The sequence below is a fragment of the Ascochyta rabiei genome, chromosome 2, assembly GCF_004011695.2.
Source record: "Ascochyta rabiei chromosome 2, complete sequence".
Lineage (NCBI taxonomy): Eukaryota > Fungi > Ascomycota > Dothideomycetes > Pleosporales > Didymellaceae > Ascochyta > Ascochyta rabiei.
This window is the reverse complement of record NC_082406.1, coordinates 43,891-58,895: the sequence shown is the minus strand read 5'-3', so window position 1 is coordinate 58,895 and position 15,005 is coordinate 43,891. Positions and strand designations below refer to the sequence as shown.

The following is a 15,005-nucleotide window of genomic DNA, read 5'->3' as shown; positions in this document are numbered from 1 at the left end:
ATAGCATTTACTACATCTTAGCTATTCTATTATTTTACAAATCTAGAAATAGCTTAATTTAGTGTAGATGCTTAGTGTAACGCACCAGTCACCTAAAGCCTTATCCGATTCCTCTCCGACTCATCACCGACTCGGTGCCGTTACACCCGTGTCCACCCCACACCCTAGGCCAGCACTCTAATTCTTCCTAACTCTTATAAGGTATAAAAGGCACAAAGCTAACAGGTTTAGAGAGCTAGTTTTAAGTATTCTTTTATATAAGACCTATAGAAATAGAACAATTCTCTGTGTAAACTATCCTTGTGCTCCTATACACCTCGTAGCAGATACCTACCCCTTTTAGAGACTTCTATTATCCTGTGTTGTTACATTATACTTAAAAACTCGTCCTAGCCAGTAATAGCCTCTAAATAATATTACAAAATTTGTTTAATTATTTTAAGTACCCCTAGATTTAGATCCCTCACAGTTATAAACTAAGACTAGGTCCTAATTATTATTTAATACAACAGTTAGGATTCTAGAGACCTCCTAGCAACTAAAGCCTTTAGGTTTGGAATTTCCTACAACTTACTAATCTAGGATTACCTTTAAAAAAGCTGCGTTAGATTGCACCAAGATAAACACTCAGAAATTATTAAGAACCTACCTAAATTGGATCACAACTAATGTTAGGCACCACTAACCCTAGTTTAAAGGAACCTATTAGAAGATCTACTAGGATTTAGGCAACTGTGCCTTCTAAAGGATTAGCTAATAAACCACTTACTAAAAGCAAATCAGATAAGGACTTAGATTAGGACAATCTGCGTACGGAGATAGACTAACTACAGTCTAAAATAGCTAGGCTTTAAGCACAAACCTCTCTACACAAAGATGATCCTGTGCCTACCACTAAGTCTCCCATACTAACTTAGAGATTTAGTTCTCTAAGCCCTGTTTATACCCCTAGGCTTAGTAAACAAACTCTAACTATTAACAAATTAAGTAATAGTAAAGAACCTACCTTTAAACAGTGGCAAGCCTTAATTCGTAACTAACTTAATATTAATTTAGATTACTATCCTATAGAGAGAGCCTGCATAGCTCTAGTATAGGGATACAATTCTAGGCTCGCTAAGGAATACCTTAATCCCTAATACTTGTCTTATAACTTAGATTGTTTTTAGAACGCTAAGGAAATAATTACGCTTCTCTACTCTTATTTTATTACTAGAAATAAGAAAGCTACGAGTTAGGCTGTATTTAACTGCCTACAAATAGGAAAGGATAATACATTTCCAACTTTCAAAGCACAATTCCTAAATTCTGCTATCTAGAGACAAGTACCTAAGTTGGAATAGTTTCACTACATGTAGACAAAGATTACTCCAGCCCTCTAAAGTCTAAATCTAGGATTTAAGAGATACTAGAATAACTTTTTAAACTTATAGTAGAGCACTTAACAGCGTATAATATAGAAAGAAAACAGAACCCTGTCTATGCCCCACCTAATACTATCCTAACTTAGACCTAACCCTAAACAGTTAATGTTCAGCCTTATTCTAATAACCTACTTCTAACCTAACCTACCCCTGGCGTGTAGAAGCCTTTAACATCCACTCCACCCCTACCTAGGACTACCCCCTAAGCCACACCCGTAAGAGAGCTAACTCTAGGTAACTGTTACAACTGTGGCAAGGCAGGTTATTTTGCAAAAGATTGCACTAGTCCTTAAATTTAAGAAATCTAAGTAGATACTGAAGATTACGTTAATACTAAAGAAGACTTTAAAGAGGACCTAATACCTAAGGGAAACAGTTCTGCCTAGAAGGAACACCTTACCTAGGCCTAAATCGATATAACCTATCTAACCTCTCTTTAGCTTATTTGTTTAGTAGACCCTATTTTCTTGTTCCTTCTATTCTATTAAACTAAGGGCTAGGCGTACAACTTAACTCCTTAGTTAACACTAGTGCCTAAGGATTTTTATTCCTAGACTCTAAAAATGCTTCTTTAGTCTCTTTAGCGCTTAGAACTCCTATCTAAAAGCTACCCTTTAAGATTACTGTTAAAGGATTCTAAGACTAAATTACAACCCTAGTGAACTAGTACATATAGTTGCACCTAATAATTAATAGTCGTAAGATACGTAACTGCCCCTATATAATTATTAACCTAAGATCTTAGGATTATATTATTGGTATTAAATAGTTAAAACGTTTTAAGCTCTAGCTTAATACAGAACAGACTTAGCTTATATAGCCAGTAAAGTCTCCTTAGTTATATAACCCTGCCCCCCTATTATTAATAACCCTTAACTACCCTGCACCTTAAGCCTACGTCTTACAGGACATACAACGTAGGGATTACTTATAGAATACAGAGGAATATTCTTAGAGCTAAAGCCTAAACCATTCCATCTATTAGATTAGAGGAAATTTACAATTACTAAAATCTTAAACCTTAGCATTAGCCCAGACCTAAAAGGCTGCTAACTTGCTTCTAACCTAAGCTGCATATATTTTTATAATTTCTACAAACACCTTTTACTTTTCTATAAAAAAACTACAAAATAAATTCTTTACTACTAGTCTATATAAGATTAACTACCTTATTAATAATTATCTTAACCTAGACGATCTGGAAAACGCCTACCTCCTAAGAGAGCAATTACTAGAGAAATATGCCTAATATGCTAATGTGTTCAGCAAAACAGAGTCTAAAACCCTTCTAGAACACTGCCCTTACGACTATAAAATTATCTTAGAAGAACAATTACTAAATTCTTACTTGCCCCTGTATAAGCAGAATCTTAAAGAACTTAAGGCTACTAAGAAGTTTATACAAGATTAACTTAAACACAGTTAGATTAAACACAGTTAGAACCCTTTTGTGTTGCTAATACTTTGTGTTTGCAAACTAAATAGGAGCCTGCGCATTTACGTTAACTATCGCAAACTTAACGCTCTTACTAGGAAAGACTTCTATCTAATACCACGCATAGATAAGCTACTTACCTAACCCTTAAAAGCTAAGATCTTTACTAAGTTTAATATCTAGAACGCCTTTAACAGAATCTGTATAGACCCCGCGTTAGAGAAGTATACCACGTTTTATACCTATTACAGCAGTTACAAGTGTAAGGTTCTACTATTCAGATTATATAATAGACTAGCTACATACCAACAATACATAAATAACGTTCTTATTAAATACCTTAACAACTTCTATATTACATACCTAGATAACATCCTTATCTACTCTAAAGACCTAGCCGCACATAAGCGCCACGTTAAACTAGTATTAGAACGTCTCTAATCGGCTAGACTATAAGTAGACATTAAGAAAAGCAAGTTCTACATTACTTGTACTAAATACCTAGGATATATCCTAACTAACAAGGGAATTAAAGCAGACTCTGAGAAAGTGCAAGCCCTAAGGAATTAGACCCCTCCTACTACTGTTACTGGTGTAAAGTTGTTCTTAGGCTTTACTAGGTTCTATTGACAATTTGTACCCAAATTCTTACGTGTAGCTAAGCCCCTTATAGCCTTACAAAGCCCAGTAAACCTGTTTAAATAGACTGCTTAATGCCAATCTAGTTTTAAAAGCTTAAAAGAGGCACTATTATCTATACCTACTCTCTGCTACTTTAACCCTAAGTATAATACAAAGATTAAAACTAATACATCTAATAGAGTTATTGCGGGAGTTATATCCTAAAAACACCTAAATAATAAATTTTACCTAGTTGCTTTCTATAGCTAAGTACTCTCTAGTGCTAAGCTTAACTAGGAGATACATAATAAGGAACTATTTGCTATTTTATAAGCATTCTATAAGTAGAGATCTAAACCTACCTCTGCTACAAAACAGATCTGTGTCTACTCTAACCATCAGTCCTTAGAATATTTCATAACCACTAAAGTTCTAAACGCTTAACAAGCACAATAGGCAGAAGCTCTTACTCTGTTTAACTTCCGTATTAAATATACCCTAGAAAAGAACAACAAGCATGCTGATATCCTTAGTCAACAAGAACAAGATCTAGTAAACCTTAAATCTGCCTAGAAAGATAACTAATCCTAAGTACTGTTAGGTCCACAGCAGTTACACCAACAGATTAATTCTAATTTAGCTTAGAAATACCTAGCTAAAACTAACCTAGCTGTATCTACTATCTAATCAATATAACCTGTTATAGACCTAGATTCGCTTAAATTAATCTAAGCCCTTATTAAAGAAAATCGGAAGTCCTTTAAGTAAGAACGCTTGTCTCTAGCATCGCTATATTAGATCTATAACAGACTCCTACTCTATTAGGATTAATTATATGTACCAGCCAACTCTACCTTATGTAGCTACCTAATTACCAAGGCCTATAACTAGCCATTAACAGCTTATCCTAGTGCTAAGAAGACTTATCAGCTACTGTTACAACAGTACTACTAGAAGGGCATAAGTTCTACTTGTGAACAATATGTCCGGAATTGTATCCCTTGTCGTTAAGGTTACCTAAAACAGACCTAACTCCACAGATACTTACACCCCTTACTAATACCTAACAAACTAATGCAACATCTGTGTATTAACTTTAAAGACTTCCTTAAGGACAAATTAGGCTATAACCAGATTATAGTTATTATTAATTACTTAACTAACTAAGCTATAACAATCCTGTGCTATAAAACAATTACAGCACATAGGATAGTAAACTTGTTTATATAATAGGTATATTAATTTAGACACACCCCTAAAACTATTATAAGCAACTAAGGACCACAATTTGTGTTAACCTTCTAGTTAGAATTCTGCTAGATTATAGGCGTAAAGGTTAAACTATCTACAGCCTATTATAAGGAAACTAACAGCTAAACAGAAATTATAAATAAGTATATAGACTAGCAACTTTGCCTGTATATCTTACACTACTAAGATAACTAGTCTAAACTCATCCTAATTATTAATTGTGCCCATTTTACTCTGCTATATTCCTTAATTAGAATATCACCTTACTAAGCTATCTATGGTAGTAAGCCTAAACAGAGTTAGGATTAGAACAGGGCTAATTTAGGTACAAACGTAGTTAAGAAACTTAATTACAAGAATGCCTTAGTATTAGCTACCTGCATGCATAACGCCTAGAAGATAGCTAAAGAAAACATAGAGAACGCTTAAGACTGTATGCGCTCTGTAGTTAATAGCCACTATTACCCTATAAACTAGACTGTTAGTAACAAGGTGTATCTCTCTACCTAGAACTTAAAAATAGAGTAACTAAGCCAGAAGCTATCTGACAAGTAGGAGGGTCCCTTTAAAGTCCTAGAGCAGGTAGGTTACTTATATTGCTTAAAACTTCTACTAGGCTTAAAAATATATAATGTGTTTGCACTAAACGTCTTATGTAAGGATCCTAATAACACCTTACCTAGATAAGAAGCCCTAAAACTAGCAGGTATCCCTATCCTAGGCGTAGAAGAATAGGAAGTTTAAGAAATTTTAGCTAGTAAGATTATCTGCTGAAAGCTCAAGTACCGCGTAAGCTAGGTTAGCTACAACCCAGACCTAACCTGGTATCCCGCAGAGAACTTTACAGGAGCTCTACATAAGCTAAGGTCGTACCACAACAAGTACCCTAATTAACCTAGGCCTCTAAAGGCACTAACTAAGTAGATTAAAGCGTGGGAAGAAAGCTAGGAGATTTAGGAGCATTAAAACATCTTGTTTTAGAAAAGGACAAAGAAAATCTATTAAAGCTGAAACGCCTCTAACCGCGTTGTACATTAGAAAGACAAGAAAATAAAAGAAAGAACCCTCCTTACTATACAAATAAGGAAACCCTCTTACAGTCCCTTAATATTACTTATAACAAAGTTACTGTTAGCTAGTATATCTAGCTTATTAGCACTACCCTTCTTTTTAGGAGGTAGAGCAGTTGCTGGTGTTGCTGACACCTTTCTAACTCTAGTGCCTTAACAGACAATCTCTTGTTGCACCTTAACCACCTCCCTAGTTAACACCTCCACATTCTCCACCAACTCCGCCATCCTCCTCCTCTCTAACACCCCTCCCTTAGTTAGGCTAACATAGTACTACTGTACTAGTGTAGCATTACATTAGCAGCAGAGACTCCTTTAAGCTAGGTAGTCGCTACCTACACTACACTTGCTAGATCCTTTGCTAACTCTGTAATAACACACTAGGCATCCCGCCTTAACTCTGCTACCTTCTCTACTAACTCTGTATCCTCCCCTTCCTCCCTTACCTTACGCCTCTATGCGGCAAGGTTGCCTAAAAAAGTCGCGTACCCTAGACCAGCGTAAACTAGAACCTAGAAACTGTTAGTATCAGGTAGGAACAGGAAAAGATTATACTTACTAGGCAACACTTCTTATTTTTAAGTGTGCCATAAGCATACTTAGATAACAACGCCTTAAGCAAGCTGTGATTAACCTCCCTCCCCCTTGCAAAGGCGCGAACTAAACAAATACAGATAACCCTGTAGGCCTCTTTTTAAGAGCTCTAGGCAGGACTAGTATTAGCATAGTAACTAAATAACAAACCTATAATTGTTAGCAAGAATGTAAGGCAGCGTAGCAGGTATGCTTATAGTAAGAAATAGTGTCTATTAAAGTAAGGAAAGGTATAGGAATTAACTGTTTATATACACACGCAACGCGCCCAGACTATAACAACAACAACAAACAGATAGCATACTAAATAACAAAGGAATTAGCTTGTTTTTACCTTAAAATTAGGTAACAATATCGCAGGCAAGAAAGAGTTGTCTTCACCTTAGATAAACATAACAACACAAAATTAAAACAACACAACAGCAAGCTAATAACACCCTGAAACAACACTAAATAGGTACAATTCTGCTAGAGGACAATAATATGGATTTTTTACGCGTATTAGGACAATCTGCCTATATAAGAGGGGGGGTAGTGTAACGCACTAGTCACCTAAAGCCTTATCTAATTCCTCTCTAACTTATTACTAACTTAGTGCCGTTACATCCGTGTCCACCCCACACCCTAGGCCAGCACTCCAATTCTTCCTAACTCTTATGAGGTATAAAAGGCACAAGGCTAACAGGCATAGAGAGCTAGTTTTTGAGTATTCTTTCGTACAAGACCTATAGGAATAGAACAATTCTCTGTGTAAACTATCCTAGTGCTTCCATACACCTCGTAGCGGATACCCACCCCTTTCGGAGACTTCTATTATCCTGCGTTGTTACACTTAGGTTCTAGTATACCTATACTAAACTTATCATTAAGATATATAATACAGAGCTAATAAAGGTTGCGATCTGCTTATATATAGTAACGCAATATTTACTAATTATAAAGAAGCTTGTTAGTCTTCTAAGGGATATTTTAAAAATGTCTTTAAAAGTCTACTTATATAGAAAGCTACACAGTTGTTCAATATAGCTACTTCTACCACTAAAGTTAAAATACTAGCTTTAGAGCATGTATTCTAATAATGCGTTAATCTAAATCAAGTCTTAGGTGAATTTTAGCTGGACTTAGGGCTGCTATAAGAGATTTTCTGCAATAACAAACAAAATAACTGCTTAGTAGTTTAAGAGAGTAAGTAGCTTACTGCGCCCTATAGATATATAAAATATATAGTTAGAACAAAAGTACGCTAAGGGAAATCTCTAGATAACCTACCTTAAAGCAAGTAAGATACTAGCTAACGAGCTTGTAGAAGAGCTTCCTAGGCAGACTTATAAGCCTAATTTTTTTAATTAAACCTATATAATATTGATTTAAAGAGAGGTAGGTTAGTTAAAGAAAAGAGTACGTTAGAAAGGAAAGATACGCTCTTAAACATAAAGCCTAGCGTGGACAACCCCTTCTCTAAACAGGCGAGTAGTAAATACTAAAAGTAGCAGGTCCTTTAAGCGTACGCCTAACGTTTAAGGGCTTTAAAAAAATTGGGATTTGCAATAGATATAGAGAATAACACTCTCCTGTAGGATTAAAGAGACCTACTACTATTTATACTAAAAGCTAACCTATTAGTAAGTTACTTCTTTAACACCTAGATAAAGGTATACAGATTGCTACCCTACTAGACGCTTGTAAGTTACTTACCACTAACAAACTAGGGATACTTAATAAAGTTGTTGCTCTACCTAAGGCAAAAAAGCTTTTCTACTAGCTCTAGGCCTTGTGGCTTAAGGACGTTAGGGCTTAAAAAGAGCTGTTAGCACAGTACTTTTAAGCTCTAATTAAGTCTGCTTATAGGGCCCAGCATAAGTGCCTAGTAGTAGCGTTGTCACAGCATAGAGTAACTAAGCTGCTTACTAGCAGCGCGTTAACACAGTATACGTAGGGAATTGTCTTATGTAGGCCTTTAGTTAGAGAGCCTAGTATAAAAATAGGCAGCGTAGAAGTAGGCAGTAGTAGTGTAATAGGTAGTGGCAGTAGCGTCGTAGTTACGCTGGCAAAAGGGTAGGGGGTACCCTGGGGTTGGGTAGGGGTTAGGTACGGTCTGCACGGACGTTGGGTAGGGGTAGGGTAGGGGTAGGGTCCACATAGGGTAGGGGTAGGGTAGGGTCTGCATAGACGTTAGGTAGAGGTAGGGTAGGTGTACCTCTAGCGTGGGGTACGGGTAGGGTACGGTCTGCACGGACCAGGGGTAGGGGTAGGGTAGGGTAGGGTTTGGGGTAGGGTCTGTAGGGAAGAGGTAGGCCTAAGTAGGGCCCGTAGGTGTCGGCGTGTAACTCTTTAACCAAAGCAGTTATTGCAAAACTTTGTACTACAGGAATGTAGAGCAAAACAAGCGCTTTCAGACAGTCTATATACCGTGAGAGTCCAATCAAAACTGGTAGAGCTAGAGCAGTTGTTACGTAGGCCTATGTTGTAACAACCTAGGATTTACCTAATAACTGCTGTAACTCTACCGGGTTTTATTGGAATCTCACAGTATATGGACCGTTTGAAAGCGCTTGCATTGCTCTACATTTTTGTAGTACAAGGTTTTGCAATAACTGCTTTGGTAGAAGAGTTGGACGCTGACACCTACCCTACCCAACCCCTACCCAACCCCTACCCATACCCCATGTGGACCCTACCCTACCCCTACCCGTACCCCATGTGGACCCTACCCTACCCCTACCCTCTTGGCGTAGAATTAGCGTGGGTAGGGGTAGGGTAGGGTAGGGGTACATCACGTGATGTACCCTACCCCTACCTAACCTCTACCCTTTTGCCACCGTAGGACTCGTAGTATAGGTGGTAGCAACAGCAGTAGCTATAGTAGTAGCAGAAGCAGTAGTAAAAGGAGCTACTAAAGCCCCAGCTAGGGGTTCTAGTAACAACGTGGTTGTGGTTGTTGTTAGGATCCCTTTCGGGAGGGGTGGCACGTTATTAAGCACTTGAAGGTAGAGAGTGTAATTGCAGGTTATAGATAGACGAATTGCTCCTAAGTAATTAGAGCGATCTGGCCAGGTTATATAGATACGCCACCCCTGCTCTATTTACTAGGCCTTTAGTCTTAGTGCGGAGCACTTAGGGACTAGGGACCTAACAATATCCCCCTTCTAGGATTGTTTGTCCTAAGCAATTAGTATTGTAGTTACCTAAACCTAGGCTAGTAATAATAGGCCACTGTGGGCTACAAGGCGCCCTAAGCACTAGGGAGGGGTTATCTAGTAACAGAGGGGATTTTCTTAAACCTGCTAGTGGTTGCGTTTACCCCTATCTTTACCTTTACTCTTACCTCTACCTTTACCTTAAATTTTTACAGGTACTTAGAAAATAAGTAGGTCTATATGCTGCTAGCTTCCTGCCTAGGTATACTTAACGTTACTACCTATTTTAGACTATTACATCTACACTCTACTCTACTTTTTAGTAAGTTAGTGCTCTTCTTTAGTAAGGGCAGAATTTCCTTTGCTAAACTAGGATAACCTCTTATAGGTTATTATAGGTCGTTATAACTCTACAGGCAGCTAACTAGATCCTCTAGGCTCTAACAACTTTATAAGCACAATCTTTAACACTAAGCCTACTACCTTGCCTCCACACTATAGATCTAAACGTAGTTAGCAACAATTTCGCCTATAATAGCGTGTAGTTGTTCTAGGTGTGCGTTTAGTGCGTCTGTAGCTTTACTGTAGGCTAGCATAAGCATTACAGCTAGGTTAGTTACGTTTATGTCTAGGTTACGCCTACTAATACTGCTATATACTCTGCCTAGGTTATAGAGATAGAATTAGGCAAGTCTAACTAGGTTATGCGCTGTTTCTAGTACTTCTCTGCTAACTAGGAGTGTATTACAGTATATATCCCCCTTCTATGTAATTATTACCTATTATAGGTTATACCAACTCTTAGCAGCTCTACCCTAAGAATAATATAGAGCTGCCTAAGATTTAAAAAATTCTCTAGGAGTTAGAGTTTAGCATCTAGGATTTAGACTAGGACATAGTTAATAGTAAGCACTAGTGGCGCCTGCTAACTGTGTTAGAGAAGACGTTAGCTAAATTTAAGCTTATAGAGCTCTGTTAGCCTATTTCTAAGGATTACAGCTAGTAAGTTGTCTTTTTAAGTAGTTTTAGTCTATTATAAGTTATTCTAACACGTTTAGTAGCACGTACATTCCTTACGCTTCTTACCTCTACCTACATAGTAGTGCTATTGCAGAGGATAAGGACCCTTGCTCTAATTTCTGCCCTAACTAGCGCCAGCGCACTAAGAAGTTAGTCTTAGCCTATACTAAGGCCAGCAAGCGCAGTCTTAAGGTTGCTGTAGCTGACAGGGTTACTAAGGAGACTAATTCCCCTTATAAGTAGGTATGTATACTAATTCTATTCCTAAATAGGCTATACTAACTTATTATAAGTTAAGGTTTATAATTATATTACTAACCCTGTTTCTAATTACAAGAAAAAGGGGGAGGCTATAGTTACGGAGATAGCTATTCTAGAGGTAGAGAAGGATTCTGCCACTAGCTTAAAGAAGGGTGCTGTGACCAAGAAGATAAAGGCGCTCTAGAAGAATCTAGACTGCTATAACAGCACTTAAAGGTAGTAAGAACACGTTATAATAGGCCCTAATAGGCTATTATAGCTTATACAATAACATAACCCTAAACAATTCTATAGTTAGATTTCTCTTAGAAATCCTAGATATACCTAAGCCTTAGGCTTAATTTAATAGAGTACTTGCTTTTATGTCCTGTGTTTCCTTCCTGTAATATAATAAGTTTCATGCCCTTAGGTTAAGCTGTTTATAATTTGTAATAGGCTCTAATAGTCTATAATAGGCAATAATAGATCCTAAGAGATGCTTATAAGCTTAGCTAAGTTAATCCTAGAGTATAACGCTGTTAAACACCCTAAAAACCCTATAGGAAAACTAGTAAAGGTACGTTGTCTTCTTAGGATACTCTTATTACCTTTGCTCCTTCCCCTTCTTCTTTAGGGGTTAAACTTAACCCCTATAGGTCTTTTCTTTTAGATTCCCTTTTAGCATAATACCCTTAGATTTCCAAAATTATTAGAGGACGTTACTAGAAATATTTTAACTAGGCTCCTAGGAGTTCTCTTCTTCTCCATAGCTGGTCTATCTAACTAGATATTCCTACTAATTGTGTTCTCCTTTGCGCCTATCTAGTATAGTGTCTACTTTGTAGACATTATTACTGTGTTCGCGCAGTGTATCCACAATTAGGACCTCTAGGTGTAGAATAAGGCCCTATAGATTATAAGGCTCTAGTAATAACGTATAGAAGACTAGATATACGCTCTATAAGCCTAGAAGGTTAACTTTAAATGCTGTTAGACTATACTAGTCTACTTTGCAACCTAGACCTAGGTATTTCTAGTTAAGCTTTTTCTTAGGCCTTGTTAACCTAATTTGCTAACTTAACACTATTACTTAATTACCTATTTTAAACATATGTGCTAAGCGTTTCTTATCTGTATATAATTTCTAGTATTTATTTACAGTAATAATTTTCTTCTTACATTTTTGTTGCAAAGTAATGACCTTGCTGGCTACTTGTGCCTCTAGAGGTGACTTCCTAACGCCATAAGGCATACTAGGCTAGTTAGGACTAATAGGATCTATGCTGTGGTATACTCTAAACAGCGTAGTGCCTATAGTTATATATATACTATTATTGTATACAAACTCTGCAACTAATATCTATAGGCTCTAATTGTCTTATTCTAGGCAATAATAGCACTATAGGTACTGTTTAAGTGTCTAATTCTGTCTTTTAGTCTACCTATCTGTCTGTAGATAATAAGCAGAAGTTAATACCCTCCTCGCGTTTAAGTAGTGTTAGAAAGTATCCTAGTATTTAGCTGCTATAAGTAGGCCCCTATCTAAGATTATCCTCTTTAGGACACTATGTAGGCGTATCACTTCTCTTATCTAGGATTAAGCTAGGTCCGTGCCGTCCTATTCAGCTCTAGCTAGGATGTAGTAAGCTATTTTAGTAAGTCTATAGACTATAACTAAAATAGTGTTGTATACCTAGTAGCTTAAGCAACTTAGAGGGAATTCGATAATAAAATGTATAGTAACCTCTTCCTAGGCTGTGTTTAGAGGAGATAAGGGTGCTAGGAGACTATATAGCTTATAACGCGCTAGTATTAACTTCTTACACACTAGGCAGTCCTTATAGTAGTCTCTTACATCTTTTCTTATTCCTTTCTACTTATAGTGGCGTTGTAGCTTTTCTATTTTCTTCTTACCTCTAAAATAACCTCTAAGTAGATTGTTATAGCATTCTTAGAGAGCCTTAGACTTTTCCTTAGGAGTAGTTAAGTGCTTTAACCTCTTGTTGCCTGCAATAGGCTGTTCTAGCCTATTCTGGTCTGTTTTGCTATTGTATCTATTAGAGGTTGCCTCTAAGTCTAGCTTAATTATAGACTCTTCCTTATAGTTATATAGGTCCCTAGTTATAATACTTTCCTTTACTTAGAAATTCTAGAGGGCTTTAACAACTTCTAATTATTCTTTAGACCTTTAGGATGCCTGTATTGTAATAGCTAACACTAGGAAATTGTTCTTTCCTTAAGAGGCAAGTAAGTCTTAAAGAGGCTGAACAAAGGCTTTGTTGTACTTTAACAAAGGTTTCTCTATCTCTGCTCTATAGTCTGGTCGCCTTAAGGGTCTATCTGTAAAATTAGTAGTCCCCAGTTAATATGTAAGGATGAAATTAAACTAAGTTAAGGCTAGTAGGATTAAACCTAACAGCTTATCCAGCAGGATATCTAGAAATTTAGGATATCTAGAAACTTTTTTGTTTTTTCTTTTCTTCTTGCTATTTCTAGCCTATTGTAACGTATCTAGAAAATTTCTAGATGTCTTTTTTCTTTTTTAGGATATCTAGAAATTTCTAGATATCTTCTCCTTTAGGTTATCTAGAAATTTCTAGATATCTACTTTTTTAGAATATCTAGAAATTTCTAGATATCTTCTTCTTTAGGTTATCTAGAAACTTCTAGATATCTTTTTTTTTTAGGATATCTAGAAATTTCTAGATATCTTTTCCTTTAGGTTATCTGGGAACTTCTAGATGTCTGCTTTTTTAGGTTATCTAGAAATTTCTAGATATATACTTCTTTAGGTTGTCTAGAAATTTCTAGATGTCTACTTTTTTAGGATATCTAGAAATTTCTTAAGCTTTAGCTTCTTTTACTATATCTCTACTAGATCTAGTCTCTTCTAGTAGCTTATTTAGAAGATAATAAAATAGTTAATAACATTTTATTAGTATCTATAACTATCTTTTAGTTATTCTACTATCTCTATAGCTATAAACACTATAGCTAATAGCTATCTACTAGCTATTTACTAGGTATTATACTCTACTAACCTATCTAAAAGAACAACTAGCGCTTTAGAATAAGTAGTTAGTTTTTTATTCTTTTCTTCTTTTTCTTCTTCTTTTCTTTCTTCTTTTCTAGCTGTTATAGCCTATCCTAGGGTAGTAGAGATAGTAGTTCTAGAAAGTAATATCTAGTAGAGATTATTAGAGAGAAGAACTAGCTTTCTATCCCTTATAGATAATAAGTAGATAGAATAACTAGAGAGAATACCTAGGGAGAATATCTAGAGAGAATAACTCTTACTTCTTATACTTAGTATCTATAAGAATAACTAGCGTTAATTCTTTCTATTTCTCTATATAGCTAATAGTAATAAGTACCCTTAAGATATAGAAATAGGAAAAGAGAATTCTCTATCTTTTCTATCTAGTATATAGGTAGAGGCTCTTTTAATAGATAAAGACAAAGTATAATATAGAGAAAAGCATTCTTCTAAGACTATTCTTTACTAGCAATAGCTAGTAACTTTCTATTTATACAGTAACTAAAGAGAAGAACTAACAATCCTTTTATAAAGGTAATAGCATTAACCAATCTTTATTCTATCTTATTTCTATTTATATACCTATACTATAGCTAGAGACATTTCTTTTTTCTTAGTTTATTCTTTTTAAAAGTAGATAAGATTCTAGAACTAATTTTAACCTTAAAGGACTTCTACTTAACATAGAGCTATAGCATTTAATAGTCTATAAAAAGATCTTCTTCTTCTTCTATACTAGTAGAGCTAGTAGAACTAGTAACACTAGTAGTACTTTCTTCTTTCTCTTCTTCTTCTTCTTCTTTCTCTTTTAAATTCTCTAGGTACTCTAGTGTTTCTCTACTAAAGAAGGAAGGGCTAGACTTATTAGCTACTATAGTTACTATACTAGCATAGAGACATACCTATTATCTAGCTCTAGAATAGTATAGAGTCTATTACTAACGTACTCTTCTAAGAACTCTTTACTAGTAACTAGAGTAACTTTATCTTCTACTCTAGTATTATAGTAGGTAATATAGTATTCTTCTTTCTTAAAAGAGTTTACTATAATAATAAAGAACCTATTATAGCCTAGTTCTAAGCCTAGCGTCTGCTATTAGCATAGATACTTCTACTATAAGATTATACTACTATACCTTTCTTATAAATATAGTTTACTAAGCTAGGTAGCTTGCT

General features: G+C 35.8%; 33 annotated features.

The window, feature by feature from the left end:
* Positions 1–4: part of a mobile genetic element that runs on past the window's edge.
* Positions 1–75: part of a mobile genetic element that runs on past the window's edge.
* Positions 71–74: a direct repeat.
* Positions 75–373: a long terminal repeat.
* Positions 75–7,226: a mobile genetic element.
* Positions 312–573: a dispersed repeat.
* Positions 812–1,194: a dispersed repeat.
* Positions 1,195–3,024: a mobile genetic element.
* Positions 3,046–3,296: a mobile genetic element.
* Positions 3,049–3,296: a mobile genetic element.
* Positions 3,092–3,296: a mobile genetic element.
* Positions 3,458–3,544: a mobile genetic element.
* Positions 5,770–5,794: a tandem repeat.
* Positions 5,983–6,174: a mobile genetic element.
* Positions 6,791–6,821: a tandem repeat.
* Positions 6,928–7,226: a long terminal repeat.
* Positions 7,168–7,228: a dispersed repeat.
* Positions 7,227–7,230: a direct repeat.
* Positions 7,227–7,973: a mobile genetic element.
* Positions 7,974–8,094: 121 nt separating this feature from the next.
* Positions 8,095–8,345: a mobile genetic element.
* Positions 8,346–8,470: 125 nt separating this feature from the next.
* Positions 8,471–8,596: a dispersed repeat.
* Positions 8,594–9,029: a dispersed repeat.
* Positions 8,718–9,119: a dispersed repeat.
* A 14-nt stretch (positions 9,120–9,133) lies between these two features.
* Positions 9,134–9,163: a tandem repeat.
* Positions 9,164–9,215: 52 nt separating this feature from the next.
* Positions 9,216–9,278: a tandem repeat.
* A 63-nt stretch (positions 9,279–9,341) lies between these two features.
* Positions 9,342–11,710: a dispersed repeat.
* Positions 9,692–9,735: a tandem repeat.
* Positions 11,711–13,210: a mobile genetic element.
* Positions 13,211–13,448: 238 nt separating this feature from the next.
* Positions 13,449–13,464: an inverted repeat.
* Positions 13,449–13,499: a mobile genetic element.
* Positions 13,484–13,499: an inverted repeat.
* A 1,063-nt stretch (positions 13,500–14,562) lies between these two features.
* Positions 14,563–14,600: a tandem repeat.
* A 2-nt stretch (positions 14,601–14,602) lies between these two features.
* Positions 14,603–14,637: a tandem repeat.
* Between the last annotated feature and the right edge of the window lie 368 nt (positions 14,638–15,005).